We start from the raw sequence: 12789 nt of genomic DNA on the forward strand, positions 1-12789 counted from the left end.
TATTTCTCAGTATAAAGTTTTCTGAACTTTTCTGATTCATAAAGTAATATATAGTTAGGAAAATGAGCCAGACAAAGGAGTACTTTACTCTCCTTTCGGGTAAATAGTTTAAATTTCTACCAGAGATATCACTGCAATTCTCTGGGATGTGGTACTGAGTGACTGCATGTAAGAAGCTCACACATGCCTGAGATGATTAATATTTTAGGTAAATGATGTGCAACTGTTGTTTATTGTGAGGGGGAAACAAGATGCCTACAAGTGACCACACTACTTGTAGTCGCATCTTTCTCCTTACCAAAGTATAGTCTAGTTAAAGCAATTCTAAGCCTAAAGGTTGTTTTTCGTTTTTGCACTGTAGAAACATCTTGCGATATGTTATCTTCCTGAGTTCAGTATTCTCCTTGTTCGTAAACAGCTTAGTGATCAAGTCCTCTGCTAATTCAAACACACAGAAAGCAAGTTTGGAATGACCCCATGACCATCTGTCTTCCAGAAAGGTTCATCCTTGTTTCACATTGCACCTCCTCCTCATCTGTCATCTTGTTTCATTACCAGGTCATAATTCAGAACTATTATTTTTGTGAGACTTTCTAAAAGGTCCCTTATTTCTCTTATTTCTTCACCTCGGATAAAAAATTTAGTATTATAACCTCCATTTTATGGCTGCGACTTCACACCAGGGAAGGAGTTCTGATGTTAGGCAGAAATCCCTGGGAACTTTCTTCCATCTTTGTTTCACTCCTGCTCCAGTGTGGGTGGTGGCAGAGCACGGTGGTAACACACGTTGCCCGGTGTCACGCTTTTCAGTGAGTTGCCACAAATGCTAACCAAGTCCTCTTTCTGACTCTGAAGGCCTGACAAGGTCTGATTTTTAGTGAAGTAAAGCTGCAAGGGACCCAGGCAGAACTGCAGAGCAGACGGAGTTTATCCTTGTTCTCCTTCTCCTCTCCTTTGCAACCCTCCCCTGCTCCTGAATGCTTCCTCACTGTCAGTAGCCCATGCCACAGTTCACATTTTAAATCCTGTCATCAGTGTAACCCCCTCAACATCTGATGCCTCGAGATGTATTATGCTCCAAAATGTATCCTGTTCTCTCTTCATTCACCTCTTCCACAAATCAAAACTCAATCCCTCTTAATCTAGATTGACCTCATTTGATATCTGGATTAAGCAATCTGATTCATAACTTTAAACTCTGAATAATACCCCTTTAAAGCATTCACCTTTTTAAAAAGCATTTGAATTCTTTCATCTTTTAAGTAGAAATTACATTCTGACTGAAAAAGCAGTAAATGTAAGATGGTGTACAGTGAAGCTACCTTTAACCCTTGCCTGCCACTTTCTGGGTCTTTCCAGCCCCTACCCCATAGAAACCACTCTTCTTAATTTCTTATATGTCCATCTGAAGTTTCTTTATGTTCACAGAAGCAAATACAAACATAAATACTACCCCCCACCCCGGCTTTTTACTCATGAAGTAGAATATTATGTGCAATGCTCTGATCCTTGTTTTTTAAAAATAAATAAATCCTGTATATCTTTCCACATTTTAATAAAGAGTAACTGATTATTCTCTAGAGTTGCATAATACTTCAGTAAATGGGTGACAAGCTTAATCAATTTAACAATTTGTGTTGTTTCCAAAAGCATTCTTTTGGAACAATACTGCAGAAAATAAACTCGTGTATGTGTCATAAAGTAAGCATTTATTTTCTGAACACAAAATTTTTTAAGTCAGGTCTGCTGACTCTTGATCCTGCCACTGCTATTTTTCTTAAACAATGCTAGAAATACTAAGTAATTTACCATTTCATTTAGGAAGGTTAAAATATATCAGAATTAGAAAGTATATGTTCATTTTGTATAACTGGATAAACAATATAAAGAAAAGAATTAAATTTCTGTTGTAGCAAAATTTTTTAAAATTCTGAAATTCAATTTTTTATAATTCTGGAGTATGTAAGTAGAAAATAAATAATTATTAAATAATTAAATAATAATATACATATACATAAACATGTGGTATATTGTATGTACAGTCTTTAGATGGGAAAATTCTTTATTAAGTGTAATTATCGCCCCCATTTCACAAGTGAGTGTTGAGATGTGACATAAGCAAATCGTATATCTGAGGCTAAAATCCAAGTCTTCAGATTGCAAGTTTAATACTTTCTCCATGTACCATCGTGCCCCTGTATGTATGTTTGCATATTTATGTTTAAAGCATAAGTGTATTATTTGTTTATATAGAATATATATGCAGATATTCCTTGACTTGTGATCGGGTTACATCCTTATAAACATTCTTAAGTTGGAAATATTATAAACTGAAAACACATTTAATATACCTAACTACCAAATGTCATAGCTTAGCCTAGCCCACCTTAAACATGCTCTGAACACTTACATTAGCCTACAATTGGGCAAAATCATCTCACACAAAGCCTATTTTATAATATAGTGTTGACTATCTCATGTAATTTATTGAATACTATACCATGGTTTCTACTGAATGCATATTGCTTTTGTACCATCATAAAGTCAAGTAATCATTAATTTGAACTGTCATAAATAGGGCACCATCTGTGTATGTATACATATTATTACTAATATGTACATAGGATTTCAACTTTTTTCAAAGGACTTTCAAAATGTTTATGTGTTTTATTACTTATAATGTCCCATGAATTAGATAGAGCACTTTTAATGAACCCATTTTAAACCAATGTACAGAGTTGCCAGGTTATCCATTAGTAACGTTATTAATGGTACAGAGCCTAACAAGAGAGTTGTTTGCCATATAATCTAGACTTCAAAGTCAGTGGACCTGGGGTTTAAGCATGACTAATGTATTTACTAGCTATGTGACCTTCGCTTTACCTCTTTCCGTGTATGTCTTTCTTCATTTGAAAAAACAAGTATAATACCACCTACTTCGCCAGCACATTATAATCACTAGATGAGATTCGTTGTAAGTGCTCAATACAGAATTTGACATATAATAATATCAAAATAAGTGAGCATTGTCTATAATTTTATTACTTTTATTAGCATTAAAATTTTATTACCAGCCCCATGATATTTTGATCATCTTATATTATAAATCATTTTATATTATATTATATTATTCTAGGAATCATGAAACTGCATTTTACTTACTTCTGTTTGTAATATATAAATGTATTTGTGATTTATGATGCCAGAGTCAAACAGTGATTGTTGGAAGAGAGGTTTCCCACCAGAAGTCCATGAAATTTCTGCCCTCAGATGCCTCCTTCCCTACAGCAAAGGCTGGTAGAGAGCAGTAGGCGGCACCCAAGTGGCACTAGGTCACAAGTGCCCCCAGATTTTGCCATCTCCTACTGGCTGAAACCAAGCGAAGGCATCTGACTCAGCCAAGCAGAGGTGGAGAGGCTGCAAAGCCAGTATAGATGGCTGTTATCCCAAGACACTGGTATTATCAAAGGCAGTTTTCGAAGGTCATTGCTTTCCCCATTACCTGTCAACCTGGAAGAAATAAATAAATGTGGCCAATGGATTTGCTATGGATTATGATTGGCCACAGCTGCTTAGATTGGCAACTTCCAGGGAAAATGCTTCTGAGTGTGCTGCTACAGACCCTAAAATTTTTTGAGATTGGAGTTTTTACATGAACTCCAACAAAAAATGCCCTAAACACACCTGACTAGGCATGAATTTTCATATAACAGGGCTTCCAGATAAATTATTTGCTGCATGGTATAATTAGAAAGTTTATTTATTTGCTTGTAATAAAATGGGAAAGAAGAGAGATTCTATGCTTTAGAAAAAATGAGATTCTATTACTAAATATTTATTCACTAAGATTTAATAGATATTGACGGGAGCAAAATGAAATGCCTTGCTCGGTGAATGCAGAGACTCCAAAAAGACTATTTTTTCTTGTTAGAAGTAATTATACTAGTGTTCAAATTAACAAACATTCATCTAATAACTCTATATGCCTTTTAAACTAATACTGTTTTCATAGCCTTCTAGCTCATTTCTTCCTTTCCAGGTTCTCATCCAATTCTTTAAACCTCTTCCCCAGATATACCCTCCATCTCATCATCTTTGCCCAATATATTAACTGTTAAAAATATTCACCGTTTATTGAGGACTTGCTATATACCACATACACATTATGCCGTTTATTCCTCTCAAGCCATGAATAGGAATTCTATGAGTAAACTAAAGCTCAGAGAGGTTAGGTAACTTGCCCAAAGGCATAACATGACTAAACAAGGCTGGGGTCAATCTCATGTCTTTCTGATTCCGCAGACTGTGTTCCCACCCGCATTCCACTTCCTCATGCTGGGCTGCCTCTCTTCAAACACAGAATATCACAAGACAATGAATCAAGCATAAATGAAACTCCCAAAATCCTCATTCCTCTCCCTTTCTGTGGCCTTTGGTTGAAACATGCCTTTTGTTTGTTGTCTGTTTTGTAAATACCACTATAAGCTCCATGAAGACAGAAGCCAGTCTGCTTGCCATTCTCTCATTTGGAGTACAGAAGTAATATAAATTTTTGTTAGCTTCTCAAGTTTATTCTTTCACAGAGTTCTATTTAACCAGACCGGGTGCGGTGGCTCATGCCTGTAATCCCAGCACTTTGGGAGGCCGAGGCGGGCTGAACACCTGAGGTCAGGAGTTCAAGACCAGCCTGGCCAACATGATGAAACCCCAAAAATACAAAAAGTAGCCAGGCATAGTGGTGCACACCTCCCAGCTACTCAGGAGGCTGGGGCAGGAGAATCATTTGAACCCAGGAGGTGGAGGTTGCAGTGAGCCGAGATTGCACCACTGCACTCCAGCCTGGGTGACAAAGCGAACCCTATCTCAAAAAAAAAAAAAAAAAAAAAAAAACAGAAAGAAAGAATTATATTTAACTAGAATTTATTTACTCCCAGATTTTGTTCAGTATTAGATTTTAATACTCTATAGCTTAGCAATTGTTTTAACACAATAGATAACCCCTGCCAATAGACTTGTACTCAACTGAATGGAGCTTGGACGCAAAATAAATGTTATAACAGAGGGTCTATCTTGCAGATCTATTGAGCTCCCTTCCTTGTAAACTGTAAGCTTGACTCTAACATGTTGCTTTTCTGATCATGAAGCTAAAATTTTTTTTCCTAAGAACAATTTAAGGTTACAAAAGACTAAACGTTTTTTTAAAAAAACCCAAAATATCAAAATATTCTCTGAACTAACCTTTCCTTTGCTTCCTTTTGGGTCCTGAGCCAGTTCTGAAAGGGCTTCTTCCCATGTGTCAACACAATGCCTCACCAAAGTTTGGGTTCATAAGAATTCCTGGCCTGACTATTGGTTTGCATGTATGATTTAGTAAAAACCTGCTGGGAAATATTCAGTTTGACCCTTTTTTCTAGTCTTGTTCTTAATACTGCTGAGAGACCAAGACTGATTTTTTCCATATGTTAGCCATAGGAATGATCTGTTAAGCACCTTGACAGCAACAGGTGTAAGGCGAGGGCGCCAGAGGGCATTAACAAAAGACTGATGGCCCCCTCCTCATCTGTGTATGTATCATTTAACTAATCCAGCCTACAACAACTTGAAACCAAAAGGTGCCTGGGCTATTTTCACCAGCAAATAACTTGTTTCCAGGAGTGGGTAAGATTTTCCTTCACAGGCCCCAAAGCTATCACCTTTCTCTTTCCCCCCATTCTCCTTTTATATGTACTCTCTTAACATGACCTTATTAGATATTTACATATTGAAAACTGTTTTATATCAGCATGTGGCAGTATTTTCCAAATTGTTGCTCCTAGCCACCACAGGGAAAAAGGATTCTATGTTCACATTTTAGAAACGTAGCGGTAAGTGCTATTCTTTAAAGCAAGATTTCTCCAATTATTAATATGTCACTGTGCACTGGGAACGTAAGAACATGATACAAAAAGAAGAGATCCCAGGATGCTTTGACTGAAACGGCTCACAGACTGGACTATTACAGGACACTGAATCACTGGAGGCAAAGCTCTCTCATACATAGACTGGAATTTGGAGTTACTCAACAGCGTGGTTCAGCTTCGGGTAACAGCCAGGCCCTCAGCACACCCGGCACGCTCATTCTCCCCGGGCCTGGTGCACACTTTGTGGCTGGTGTCACTCTTCTTTTTACTCCAGCCCGAGCCCAATTTATTCCACCCACCCTCCTTAATCCCTGAAAAAGCAGTTGCCCAGAAGACCTCCAGGGATTCTTCCTTCTAGTGCATGTTGACATGTCTGAGGAACACACTTACTACTAATCAGGCAGCTTACCTGGGTTTAACCCCATAATTGAAATGCCTCAGAAAGACTCTCCTCCCTTAACCACACTGTCCCTGGTCAAATTTTATGAACTACCCCTATTAATCTTCCCTCTTTGAAACTTCTTTCTTCTGCTCTTCTAAGATAAGCCAGCAAACAGACTGTTCCCTCTTGTTTCCTATCCCAGCAGCATCCGTTGGTCTTTTTTAATACAAGATATCTTCCCTTCCTTCCTTCCTTCTTTCCTTCCTTCCTTCCTTTTTCTTTCTTTCTTTTTTATTTTTTGAGACAGGGTCTTGCTTTGTCACTCAGGCTGGACTGCAGTGGCACAATCACAGCTCACTGCAGCCTCGGACTCCTGGGCACAAATCCCTCCACTTCAGCCTCCCGAATAGCTGGGACTACAGGCACATATTACCACGTCCAGCTTTAGTATTTTTTAATTTTTTTGTAGAGACAGAGTCTTGCTTTGTTGTCCAAGATGGTCTAAAACTCCTGGCCTCAAACAATCCTCCTGCCTCAGCTTCCCAAAGTGCTGAGATTACAGACATGAGCCACTGCACCCGGCTAATGTTTCATTTTTATAAGCAATCTACATGGTCTTTATTTCAAGATTTTGGCATTTAAATTTACTGTGGAGAAGTATGCAGACAACCTAAATTTCCCTCTTTGAAAATGATTTGCTTTTCTGCCTGGATTTCCAAAGAAATCTTTGTCCTTAAGGTTAAGAATCTTAGCCAGGATATGTCTGTGTCAATCATTTTATCAGTATTCTCTCAGGCTCTCAGGAATTTACTGTGCTATATGAATAGGGGTCACACTAGTTCTTTTGATCTGGCTGATGGATGACAAGTGCATCTGCAAGTTCTAATCCAGTGTGATAAATTTGCCTTCCCCTCAGAATTGCGATTTGAGTTCTGAGTGTGACTTTGAATCCACTCTTCTGTGGCATAAATGTTAGCTGTGCTCGTCTCCAGGGTAGTCCTTACTGGGGACCCAGATTCTGTTCCATTTCCTGAGATCTCATTCAGTGCCCTGTACCAGGGCAGGGCCAGCCCTGGCAGCTCATCCCCCTTCTGCCTCTCGTGTGATCCTGTTGTGGTATTCAGGACTTTTATGCTGAAGGATTTTCCTTGACCTTCCCAGGCTGCTCACTCACCTTAGAGTTTGCTTCTCCAACCTGGAATGTATTAGAGAGAATTCACAGGCTTGTCTAGAACCACTGTCTTCCCCCAGTATTGCTTCTGGACGTAGAGAACAGGTGGGAAGGTTAGCTTTCCTCTGGTGGCACCAGAACCTTCTGTTTCTTCCCTTAGCCATGACTTTTTGAAGTTTATGCATTATGTTATCTTCCCTTTCTTGTGAGGTGACCGCTAGTGAGTTTTAGATAATGTTTGCCTTGACTTATTTTCTTTTTTAGTATTTTTCCTTGGGAATTGGAGGAAAGACACTCTGAAATTTCCCATCCTCATTTTTAAATACCAACTAAATACTTAAATTATAGTCTAAGGATCAACATTTCCAAAAAGATCATCGATTTGCTCTCTCACAAGGCAGACAGCAAGATGGCAGAACTATTAATAACATGCATTGAGTGCCCACCCCAAGCCTTGTTCCATGCTCTCTGGACCATGCTCACTGGTCAAGGACACTCAGGTGTCCTCTAACCCCTCCCCAAGTCTCCTACTCTGAGGAGTCTTGTGGACATGATCCCAGTGGGGTATGGGGAAGTTCCAGGGCTGGATGCCTGGACTGTGATAGAGTCTGCCCTCTCCTAACCTGCAAATGCTTTGAGGGCCATCATTGTGTAAGCCTTTAATCAGCCAATCCACTTAGAGGAGGAGGTGAACAGAACACTGGATGGGAGAGTGAGCCATGACAAGGGGAAGGCCCCTGGAGCTGGCCTATGAGAAAGGTAGATTCCTCAACTTCAGAGACTTTGCCATTGAAAAGTTCCCTTGGCACATTTAGGGTCCTGGTTCCCTGCTGCACACTCAATTTGACCTTCAAGATTCTTTCTGCTCAGGCACCAGCTATTCTTTTAATATTAACTTTAGCTCAACAATAGTCCATACTTATCATTTAGTTTACAGGGAAGAGTTCCCTTAATATAGTTATTCTCACCCTGCTTTAAGAGGAACTGTCGCTTTTCTTAGTTATGTGAAAAGAAGTTTCCAAATAGCATAGCTTAGGGCAATATGCCATGATTTGCCCTTGTTATAAGAACTCTTCCTGCAATCAAGAGGATAAAACTGATATATGTTTAAGCATCTCAAAAAATAAGAAAATATTGCCCATTCAACTGGCATTGTATCAACTTTAGTAGCCTACAAGAAGATATGACCACTTGTAATATAAATAAATGTTTTTACAGTTGCTGAAATAAATAAAATTTGAAATACATTACCCTCAAATAAAGTATGAGATGCATTGTGAGATGATTTACCTAATTTGATCAAAATTATATAACCTCTAAAATATTAAAAGCATTAAAATGAAATTATTATTTACTTCAAAAAAGGAGAGCGAAAAGAAATTTTAATGAAATGCAAATACATATGAGTATCATAATTAAAAATAAAGGCTCTTTCTGACTTACTTTCGATTGTGCATACACACATCAAATGTTTAAAACTAGCTAAGAATATTGGACAAATGTATGTGTTATGATTCAGTCTGCAGGAGGTGCCTTGTTTCATACAATCTGCTAAAACAATTTCCAAGCCAAGTCAAATAAAACCCTTTTATAAATGATTAGATGATGAATATGCTTTTGCCATTAAAGGCTTCTTCTTTGCCTTGATTAAAACTATTTCTGATATGATGGATTTCTATGCTAAAAGAATGTCTTTGTGCATGCTTTTTGTTTTGAAAACAAAATGAAATTGACTTCTTTACCAAAAGAGTAATTCCAGCTATTGGAAGAACAAAATTATGCCTCATGAGCAAAAATCCAGCTATCTATTTTTACAAAAATATTGGAAATTTTCTGTCCTTTCAGACAAGGCACAATAATGATATTTATGGCGTGGCTTTAAAGTCCAGGGAATCATCTAGAACAATAGATTATTTGTTTTTCCAGCATCTGAGGAATAAGGGAGAGAAAAAGAGTTAAAAAGTTGGAGACATTTAACTGCTATATTAACCACTAGTAAATAGATAAGAAATATGTCTCTCTTTGTTTAAATTGCCACCAAGGGAGAAAGATTATACTTCATTCTGTCTGGCATATCAAAGGTAGAAAAAAACATCTAGAACACTCAATAGCAATAGATATTATCAGGAAAAAGTAACCGAAGATGAGACATCTGGTTATAGAAAAAAATCAAAGCCAAAAACCATATGAGGTTTCCTTCTCCCCAAAGTAAGAACCTACATTGTAGAATCAGCTGTTTGTATTTATTATAACAGTCCACACCTCTCTGCAGCTGCACGACTGCACACCACAACGGCTTTTTCAGCCTTGGTCCTGGCAACAGAGCCTGTGTGTTTCCAGGGGTGGCAGTAGGTCTATGGAGGTAAAGAGGGACACGCTTCTCTTCTCTTTTCTTGTTTTTCTTATAATTATCAGAAGAATAAAACAGCTCCCCTGGTTTTCAAAAGCAACCTGTGTGGCGATATGATTAGTTACAACCAGACAATTAAAAATCTGTCCCCAAAAAATGGCAAAGCAGATAAAGCTCTCAGACAGACATCCATACCATGTTTGAGTATTTGTTTTTCTTACTCTGGAATAGAAGGTAATCGACAATTATTGGGAGGAGAAAGAAACCTGTATTTGTGGAAAAAGAATCTCCCTTAGTGTTTGTTTTACAATCCTACAGTACTTCCTATTTCTCTTTGAAATTGTCACCTTTAAAAAGTTGAGGTTGCCTCATGTGCTCTCAGTCATTGAGGATCTAGATTGCAGCTTCCCCAGGACTTCTGCTTCTCCCACCTCTCCAGCCTTTCACTTCTGGTTCATCTAGAAACCAGATGTGAGATGTATGTGTGTGACAAAGCCAACATCTCTCACACACACACACACACACACACACACACACACACACAAATAAGCATGGTTCGCTCCTCAGTCATTTTTCAAAAAGCAGTTTTATGCGGAAGGAGAATAAGGCAAGCCTTTAGAATGCATTTCAGTAATCGCTGTTTCTTTAAGTTAAAGAGAATTTTCTAGACCTGATACAAGCCATTTAACAAGCAGCAAGTTTCATTTCTTTGTAGCAAGGGGCTGCCTTTGATTTCTCTGAATCCGGGAGTTCTTAGTCCTCATGGGGAGAAATTAATTGTTCTCAAGCTGAGTGGCATGCAACCAGGTACGGTGTCCAGTTCTCCCACTAGGTCTGTACCTACCAGCTGGGGGCCCTGCTCTCCCCACTAACCCTAAGATTGTCCATAGCTCCTCAGGATTGGGTGGAGCAGCCTGTGCTACAAAACCGAGCAAGGAACATTCCATCACCTGCCCCCAACCAACTTTCTCCCTCCCATTTTCCCACTTTCTTCTTCTTTCTCATCTTCTAAACTGTGTTCTTTCTCAAAAATCTTAATTCTTTTTTATTCCTTCAACCATCATTGCAAATCTCCCTTCTTTTCGGTCAGTGAAACCCACAGAAAATACTGGGCTTTATGGAGCAATGCATTTGAAGAGATTGCTGAATTCTGAACTACTGAGAAAGCACAGAGAATTACAAGCATCAACATTATTTTAAAGTAGAAAAGCCAATGTAGGAAATATAAAAGCTATGTTACCGTGCTCCTTAAAATCAGGACAAAGTTAGTTCCAAACATCATCCTGTGTGTTATTCAAAAAATCTGATGCTCTCTGCAGATCTATGAAGGAGCAACTGGCTCAATTTCTCAAGGTCACTTCTAGCTTCCGGCTCCTGCTTCTTCTAACTTGGATGGGTTTGGGGATTGCCCCCCTGACCCTGTGCTATACTGCAATAACCTAAACAAGGACTCAGCAGTTTCCCTTAGTTTTCACTGCAGACCACTTATCAAAGGCATGTGTGTGCAGGACAGGCTTCACTGAAGGTTTGAGGAGCCAGAGGGGTTTACGTTGCACCTTGAGCTGGAAAAGTAAAATATTGGCAGTCTCCATCCTTCAAAACAGCAGGTATTTTGCAACTCAGACTCCTGCCTTCTCCCTGTAGCTCACCCTTTTTTCTTTTCCTCATTTCTTTGACCCATCCTTCCCAAAGGCAAAAAAATAAAAGCCAGAACCACTCTTTCCATTTTATTACTCAGAATAGTTCAGCTATCTCCAAGCTGAACCCTTCAACACAGCTGTGGTCTTCCTCTGAATATTAGCAGAAGTTTCTTATTCAAAGGCCTCCTCCCAGAAGAAGTCAGTGGGAAGAGATGGCCAGGGGAGGAAGTGGGTTTATTTTCTGTTGCTATTGATAGTCATTGTATTACTAGAAATGAACTGCTGATGAATAGAATATATTCAGGACAATTTGGTCAATTCCAATGCAAGTACGGAAACTGAGTTGTCCCAAATTGATGTGAGAGTCAGGCTGTTTCATCTTTTTTGTTTATTTTCAATGCCTAATAAACAGAGATCCTAAAAAAAAAAAAAGGAATTCCATAAAAGGCATTCTTCTGCCAGACCTAGGATTTGAAAGCTTTCAGGTTCTTTCCTGAGTTAAAATATTACAAGGATACCCCAGACAACCAGCATCTCTTACTTGTCTTCCTGATCATTGTGAGCTCTAAATGGATCTCTGAGGAGAAAGATGACCAGGACAGATAGTGGTTCTAACAGTGAATGTGTCATATATTCGGAAGAAGCAAAAGAAAAAACACCAAAATTGTGCCTTCATCTTTCAAAGGTTCTCAAACTTCTAGTTGCATAAGAATGTCCCCAAAGTTTTTAGTTCAAGAGGTCTGGGATGGAACTCAGGAATTGGAATAGCTATCAAGTTTCACCAGATGATTCTAATGCAAGGTGTTCCTGGATCACCTTAAAAAGTACTGTAGTCAGACGGGCGCAGTGGCTCACGCTGGTAGTCCCAACACTTTGGGAGGCTGAGACGGGCGGATTACCTGAGGTCAGAAGATCGAGACCAGCCTGGCCAACCTGGTGAAACCCCATCTATACTAAAAATACAAAAAATTAGCCGGGCGTGGTGGCAGGCGCCTGTAACCCCAGCTACTTGGGAGAGTCACTTGAACCCCGGAGGCGGAGGTTGCAGTGAGCCAAGATCGCACAATTGCACTCCAGCCTAGGCAACAAGAGCGAAACTCTGTCTCAAAAAAAAAAAAAAAAAAAAAAAAAAGTACTGTAGTTGATGAGAAGGATTAGAGTGGGGGCAGTGGGGCTACAGGGACTGTGGGGTGGTACGGTGGGGTTAGGTGTGCAAGGGTTGGTGGGGAGATGAAGGGTTTCTAAGCCATAGATAGTTTTCTTAAAAGAAATGCTGTAACACTGAGCCAAGATACTAGCAGTTAGTGATTACATCAAAACATGCAAATGAATGAATAATCCATTTA

The 12789-nt window shown here is 39.0% G+C and overlaps 1 protein-coding gene across 2 annotated transcripts in view; it reads left to right on the forward strand.

Annotated features, from left to right (window-relative positions):
- Positions 1 to 12789, forward strand: part of FYB1 (FYN binding protein 1) — a 113671-nt gene that overhangs the window by 18481 nt on the left and 82401 nt on the right. The window lies entirely within an intron of this gene.

The sequence above is a fragment of the Gorilla gorilla genome, chromosome 19, assembly GCF_029281585.2.
Source record: "Gorilla gorilla gorilla isolate KB3781 chromosome 19, NHGRI_mGorGor1-v2.1_pri, whole genome shotgun sequence".
Classification (NCBI taxonomy): Eukaryota; Metazoa; Chordata; class Mammalia; order Primates; family Hominidae; genus Gorilla; species Gorilla gorilla.